An 8,518-nucleotide genomic window follows, 5' to 3' on the forward strand; every position below is an offset into this window, starting at 1 on the left:
ATTGAAAACAAGGGACTAGGTCCCTAGGTCTTCATGAAAATAGATATTTGTCATATCTCTATGCGGTTTTGTCTATTAGTGTAACAAACTATGCAGGTAAGTTGTGTACTAGACAAGACACCTAGTCCAATCAAAATTCTACCCTAATCATTATCCTACTATAAATAGAAAAGATTCTTCTCAATTCAACCAATTTTGCAATTTGGTTATTCACGAAGAAAATGAAAAAAACTCAATTTGCTCAAGTTCCAAGTTTTTGTGTGCTGAGAGAGTAATTGTTCTTAAGGAAAGTCTTAGTCTATAATCAAATTACTCATGTTATAATAGTAATACTTTTCTTGTGTTTGTAGAGTGCTTATGTAGAGTTACATGAGTTGATATTGGTTAGAGTTAATTAATACTGAGAAGAGATCTTGAAAAAGTTGTCAAGGAGTGTTTGTAATAAAGTTATTACAAATTGATGGAGCTTAGAGCTAAGTTCTAATAGAGTTTGTATTCATGAGTTTGATGATAGTGAATTCTTGAGTGCTTTTGAGGACAAGCTATAGTTTTTCCTCCCTTGAGTAAAGAGATTTCTATGTTAAATCATTGTGTTCTTTACTTTCCTGCAAAGTTTTATTTTCTTACTGCTTTATTGCTTTATTGCATATATCTGACTCTAAGGGACCTGGTCCCTAATAAGGTGGTGCACCCACACGATTCAATAATTGGTATCAAAGCTAGGACACTCTAAAAAGTTCACACCTAGAGTTAGTTACTGATCATGACTACGCCACCTAATTTGGAAGAAGGCAATCTACCACTAGACAGCTCGCTTTAATGGGCAGTACTATGGGTGGTGGAAAATCAGGATATATGACTTTATTATGGCTGAAGACAATGAGCTGATAGATGTAATACTTGATGGTTCTCATGTGCCAGTTAGAGAGGTCAAAGAAGGAGACATAACAAGAATGGTTGTCAAAACCAGGAGAGAATTTAATGATAAAGATCGAAAGAAAGTTAAAAGGAATTACAAGGCTAAGAAATTGCTTATGTGTAGTGTAAGACCAGATGAGTATAACAGGATTTTAGCTTGTGAAAGTGCTAAGAAAACTGAGGCTGCCTGAAGACTGCTGTGAAAGATTCAAAAGTTGATATGCTGACTACTCAATATGAAGTTTTTTCCATAAAGAAAGGAAAATTAGTAAAAGAAATAAATACTGGATTCACTTTAATCACAAATGGGCTACACTGTCTAGGAGAAGTGATTCCCTTGTATAAGCAAGTGAGAAAAATTCTAGGTCTTCTTTCTAAGTACTGGAGAAGCAAAGTAGATGCTATTACTGAGGCAAGAAACCTAAAGACTCTCACTACGTGATGAACTTATTGGTAATCTAAAGACCTATAAGCTCAATAAGCAACAAGGGCAAGAGAAGCAAGAAGTAAAAAAGGAAAAGTCTTTGGCATTGAAGGCTTCAAAGTCTGATTCAAGTGAGGAGGACACAGATATTTACTATTTGGAAAAATGAATTGTTTGAGTAATGAAGAAAAGTGGTCATTTTCAAAGAAGAGGAAGTAGCAACAAAAAGGGAGGTATATTTGAAGTTTGCCATAAATGTGAAAAACCTGGGCATTTCATCAAAGATTGCCCAATGTACAAAATGGATTGTCAAGAATATATAAAGTCTGGAAGGTGAAAAAGGAAAAAAGAAGGACCGGGTCCATGAAAAGTCAAAAAGAAAGGTTGCAGTTGATTATGCAATAAAACATGATTTAACTGTCTGGGGAGATTCCTCCGGTGAATTTGAGAAGGATAAAAAGCTTGAAGATATTTCTATGTTGTCAGTGGAGAATAAGAATGTCACCTTTGAATCCTTGTTTGCTCTTATGGCAAACATTAAAGATAAATAAGAAAATGAGGTAACTCTTTCTGAAATTAAGGAAAGTTTAGATAACTACTCTGCTAGAAAGATAAAGAAGCTTGCAAATGTGTTGATTGATTCTGTGTGTGAACTGACTACTATGAAAATGCTCCAAAAGAGAAAGTAGAAAATCAAGATCTTGAATTAATTACCTTAACTCTCCAGATATCTAAATTAGAAGAACCGTTCATAAAATTGAAATTTGAAAATCTGAGTTTCATGAGTCAACTAGAGAAAGTAAATAATTCTGATGGTAAAGGGAAGAATGAAGCCTCGAGGCTTCAAGTTGAGCTTGAAGAAAAATTTAAGGATTCTCAAAATCACCTTATAACTACACTCCATAAGAATAAAGAATTAGAAAGGGACCTGATCCGTGTAAGAGAAGATCTTAACAAATTTCTAAAATGGACAATATCCTCACAAATCCTTTCTAATTTAACTAGTCAGGGAGTCAACAATGGTAAAGGGCTTGGATATCAGTATAAAACCCAATCACTTGGGTCTCAAGAGAAAGTTGTTCATGGTGTTAGAAACAAGGTCCACAAACCTCTATGCACTTATTGTGAAAGAGATGGACACTTGAAGAAAAACTGTCAATGTTGTGTTGGAGCTAGAATGAACAATGCTAGATACATCAAGTAGGAGAATTGTTACCCTAAAGGTTCCATACTCTTGAAAAATATGAAGAAGGACTCTCTACCTAGATGGGACAAGCAAGATTTGATCACACCTTTATCTTTCTTTTGGGAACTCAAACTCAAGTGGGTTTCTAAATCTAATAAATAACTTTGATTACAGGTGGGAGAAAGGAAATGCAGTTAGAACTAGTTATGGATGGTGAATGCTCAAAGAACATGATTGGGAGGACTAACTATTTTCTCTCTCTTAAGACACTTTAAGGTGAAGGTGTCTCTTTTGGAAATGGTATAAAAAGCTATATACATGGTATGGGAAAGATTGGAAAATCACCTGATCAAGCAATAAAAGATGTGTACTATGTGAATGGCCTCAAGTACAATCTTCTAAGTGCCTCTCAAATTTGTGATAAAGGTAATGAAGTGAAGTTCTCATCTGATGGATATACTGTGTAAAGATTGAAGTCTGGGAGAGTTATTCTCAAATCTAAAAGGTTTAAAAATATGTATGCGGCTGATTTAGAGTCTGTAGTTGATGGGGAATTAACTTGCTTAAGTGTTCAAAGGTAAGATAATGATCTATGACATAGAAGGTTAGGACAGGTAAGTTCCTCTTTGCTGAATAAGTTGATTTCAAAGGACCTGGTCCGTAATATGCCAAAGCTGAAATTTCCAGACAACAAGGTTTGTGATGCTTGAGTTAAAGGTAAACAAACTAGGTCTTCCTTTAAGTTGAAGAAGTAGGTGAATACTTTTAGACCTCTTGAGTTGCTGCACATAGATCTATATGGACCTGTTAAAGTCCAAAGTAGAGGAGGAAAGGAGTATGTATTAGTCATTGTAGATAACTACTCCAGGTTTACCTGGACAATGTTCTTGAGAACCAAGGATGAAACCTATGAGGTTCTGGTAACTTTTGCCAAGCAAATTCAAATGAAGCAGAATTATAAGATTGTTAAATTCATATTTGATCATGAAACTGAATTTAAGAACTCCCAAATTGCAGGATTTTATGTTGAATATGGAATCTGTCATAACTTTTTTGCTCTTAGGACTCCTCAGCAAAATAGAGTTGTTGAAACAAAACATAGAACCCTCCTAGATATTGCCAGGACCATGCTGATTGACAGTGGGCTTCCAAAAAGCTTTTAGGTTGAAGCTGTTAATACTGTTTGTTATGTGACAAACAGATGTTTGATCAGACCTTTCCTAAACAAGACCTCATATGAGCTTGTGGTCAATAGAAAGCCTAAGCTTGACTAGTTCAGACGTTTTGGGTGCAAGTTCTTTGTTCTAAATAATAGGAAGAATGAACTAGGAAAGTTTGACTCCAAAAGTGATGAAGCAACATTTGTGGGCTACTCCTCGACAAGTAAAACATATAGAGTTTTCAATAAAAGAAGTTTGTGTGTGGAGGAAAGTATACATGTGGTCTTTGATAAGTCAGGAAAGCTAGTGAATCCAGGTGATTATGAAGATTCTGATGTTGAAGAACTCATTCCTATTCAAAGGGATGATATTGTTGAAGATGATGGTCAAGGAATAAATGATACAGTTGGGAATGATAAAGGTGATGGTAATCCAGGATCTCAATTATAGACCCTTCCTCCAGTTGAAGAACATCAAGAAAGGTCCATTCAAAATTTTTAGGGACCTGTTGATAGCGCACACGCAAGTGTACGTGGTCTTATCAAGTAGTAAAGTGGCTTCAATAAATCCCAAGTATCGATCTCTCAGGGACTTGCGTTCGCCACCTATCCAATTCTAGTTTAACGATTAAGAAAAAGTAAACAAGGAGTTTTAAGAATTGTAAACTAAAAAGAAACTAAACTAATGCGGAAAAGTAAATGACTTAGGACAATCAATGGATAGAAGCCCAGGGTTAAGGCTTACGAACAATCATACTACGTTATTGAACCTCATTCGTTAGATTGCTTAGCTTGGTTGTTGACTCGTAATTGCATGATCATGGTCCCCCAACCTCTAATCCTTCACCTAAGTTGAACCTTACAAATACATCATTGAGCGGAGATGTAATAGTCCACTTAAGTTCTTTAAAGCTATCATCCTACGTGTGAATCAAGTAATGCATCTAAGTACATCCTTGTCCTAGACACTAATTTGAATTCCTTAGTTCATAAAAGAATACAAACCATAATTTGTTTATTCCCATACTCTATTAACCTATTCCCCTTCCCGAGTTCACAAGGTTGACAGTTGATGCATTCTAAAGGTAGCTAATCTTAAAATAGTTAAAACAAGAATAAACAAACAACCAACAGTGATAAGCAATTCAACAAACTTAATTCAAAACAAAAGTAAATCATGAACATGGCCTTAACCCCGAAAAAGGAGTATTAGCCTTTAATGGAAATATTCATCATCCAATCCCTTGGATTGATGATACAAACTATGAAAGAAACTAAAATTAAAGAATGATAAAAACCCTAAAAAGAAGTTGTGGTAGCCTCTAATATCTTCCAAGGATGTCCAAAATTAAGTAAAAAAACGTGAATAATGTCCTATTTATAGTAGAAGAAATAGTCCATGCCTTGTTGAACAAGGAAACGGTTTCTGGTCGTCTGCGAACCTAGTGACGCGCCGCGTTGATTATCTAATTAGGAGACGTCGCGTCGTGTATAAATTGCATTGGTTCACTATTTTAGGTGCCTTCTGAATCCATTGGTAGGTTGCACATACCCAGACTCCTTCTTACGCGCCCACACTCTCCCAATACTTTTCAGGTGTCCAAATTGACGGCAAGCTGTGTTTTGTGCTTCCGTGATCCATTCCAAGCCTTTTTGAGTTGTTTTCACTTGATTTGAAGCTTTTAAATCCTTCATATATCATCATATTCCATTCAAAAATCATCCTATAACATTAAACATAATAATTTAGAGCTGAAAACAACACAACATCCTTAACGATGAACTAGAAACACGAGCTAAGCATAGGCTAAATTCACATTGAACTTTAACTTCTTGTTTTGACCCTTTTCTTGATCCAATTGACCATTGAAAATTATAACCAAGTTTTTTCACATATAAACGCACAATAACAACCTTATTAACTCATTAAACACATTAAAACCCAACACAATAGACTAGACAAACAGCTAGCTCAAGCTAGTCACACTAGTTTTCTCAATTGACTTCTAAATGATCAATTTGAATCAAAACTTGTGTGGGAACTCTATTAAACAATGTAAAAACATACTTGGACATATAAATTCACATTTATCTCATTATAAACACATTAAGAACATGAATCATCCTTAAAACAAGGCTAAAAAGGCTAGAATAGTAACGCTAGAATGCATAATTCACCCAAAATCACCTATTTCTAATGGAACTCATCTTAGAAGGTCAAACTGGATGCACAAATCTTCTCACCCACTCGAGAATCTGACTTCACCTTTAGAATCTGGAGTCCAAACAAGATCTCAAGCTAGAAATTTCATGGAATTCTTAGTATTCTTGTTCCAAATTGAGCCCTAAAATATGAAAGAAGCTCTGAAAAATGCTGACTAGATCAATGTAATATAGGAGGAGCTTCAACAATTTAAAGAAGTAAAGTCAAGCACCTGGTCCCAGACCTATTGACAAAATAATTATTGGGACCAAATGGGTGTACAGAAACAAGCAGGATAAGTATGGATCTATCAATAGAAATAAAGCAAGGGAGGTTGTTCAAAGATATAACCAGGAGAAAAAAATTGACTATGATGATACATTTGCCCCTATAGCAAGGATAGAGGCTATTAGAATTCTTATTGCATTTGCTGCCTAGATGGGGCTCAAACTCTTCGAAATGGATGTCAAAAGTGCTTTTCTGAATGGAAACTTAAAGGAAGAATTCTATGTCAAGCAACCTACAAGTTTTGAAGATGCAGATTTCCCTCATGTGCATAAATTGGACAAATCTCTTTATGGTTTGAAGCAAGCACCAAGGGCTTGATATGAGAGACTTTTAAAGTTTCTTCTAGAAAATGGCTTTAAAGGGGGGGGGAAATTAATAATACTCTCTTTTAAAAGTCCAGAGGTAGCAACTTACTAATTGTTCAGATATATGTTGATGACATAATATTTGGAGCTACTTCTGAATCACTATGCGAAAAGTTTGCAAAGCTAATGTGGAGTGAATTTGAAATAAGCATGATAGGTGAATTGAGTTTCTTTCTAGTCCTGCAGATCAAGCAAACTTCTCAAGGAATGATAATTTGTCAAGAGAAGTACATCAAGGAGATACTGAAGAAATATAATATGAAAGATGCCAAGCCAATTGAAACTCCAATTGGGACAAATTTAAAGATGGATAATAATAAACTTGGTCCTTCAGTTAATGAGACCATGTAAAGAGGGATTATTGGATCCTTACTATATCTCACTACTAGCAGGCCAGATATTATACTCAGTGTGGTAATGTGTGCCAGATTTCAGGCTTGCCCAAAGAAGTCTTATTTGAAAGCTGCAAAAATAATTCTTAGGTATCTGAAAGGGACAGGGGACCTGGTCCTATATTATCCATCTTGAGACAGTTTTGATATGATAGGATATGCTGATGTTGATTGTGATGGATATTTGGTTGATAGAAAAAGCACCTCAGAAATGGCTCATTTATTGGGTTCTTCATTAATCTCCTAGGGTTCTAAGAAGTAGAATTCAGTTGCTTTTTCTACAGCTGAAGTTGAGTATGTGGCTGCAGCTTTTTGTTGTGCTCAATTGTTATAGATCAAATAGCTAATGAAGGATTTTGGGATTGTCTCAGACACTGTCCCTCTAATTTGTAACAATACAAATGGTCTTAACATGGCTAAGAATCCAGTGCAGCATAAGAGGACAAATCATATTGATGTAAGACATCATTTTCTGAGAGACAATATTGAGAAGGGAGTTATTTGCAAGACTGAGGATCAGATAGCAGACATCTTTACTAAGGCACTTCACAAGGAACAATTTGTGAAGAACAGGTTAATGCTGGGGTTGATCAAATAACCTGACCTACTAAGATGAATTAGTTTTTCTCCGTAAAATTGGCTATATCAGGAGACATGTATCCTTGATAAAGTATGTACTTATTGGTCTAACTTAGTACCATACCTTTGTTTGTATACACACATGGGAATAACTTTGGAAGAGAACAATTAAGACAAACACTAATTTGAGGATTTACTCAAGAAAGAGAGGGACCTGGTCTAATCTCTCAGGTTAGTATCAGAAATGTGTATTTTTTGTTCTATCAAAACAAGTTGTGTCTTCTCTATATGTGTCATAAATCTGTCTTATCCTAAAAGGAAAGATGCGTCACCCCAAAATTGAAATCAATCATATCTTATTCTTTTGAAATGTTCATCCTTGTGCGTATTTATTCCTTTAAGTTCTTTTTATGATTGGTGTTCTAATTTATTTTAAAGGAGCACCTAATCCCAAATAGACCAAGTGAGATAAAGTTTATTTTTAAAAAAAAAAGGTGTCTTCAATTGTCTGACAATTCCTCATCCTAAAACCCCACAAAGGGCTTAGAATTCCCTTAAAAACTCTCCAATCCTTTCAGAAAATTCCTTTCTTGAAATAGTCATTGTAATACCCCATACTTTTCCTAGCTTAATTTCGCTCCTAGAATATCAAAGATTTGCTTCAAAAATGAATACCATTTTATGCACATGGAATTTCGACACTCGGTGAAGGAGTTATGACATTTTTAAGTTGACAGTGTGCCACCTGGGCACTTGGCGCATCGCGGAGGCGGGCAAAATAATAATTGTCAATTCCAGTGGCCCTCCGTGATAGCCCCGCATCAAGACAAAGCCCAAATTCCCAATTGTCCTATTCCAGTAGCCCAATGTGATGTTGGCGCGTCGCGCTAGTAGCCAAAATGGCAAAACTATAGGGCACCGCAATAGTGGCGCATTGCGTTGCATGCCTAGTTCTCAATTGTCCAAACTCCAGTAAGCCACCGCGATAGTGGCGCATCGCAGTG

Source organism: Capsicum annuum, chromosome 1, assembly GCF_002878395.1.
Source record: "Capsicum annuum cultivar UCD-10X-F1 chromosome 1, UCD10Xv1.1, whole genome shotgun sequence".
NCBI lineage: Eukaryota > Viridiplantae > Streptophyta > Magnoliopsida > Solanales > Solanaceae > Capsicum > Capsicum annuum.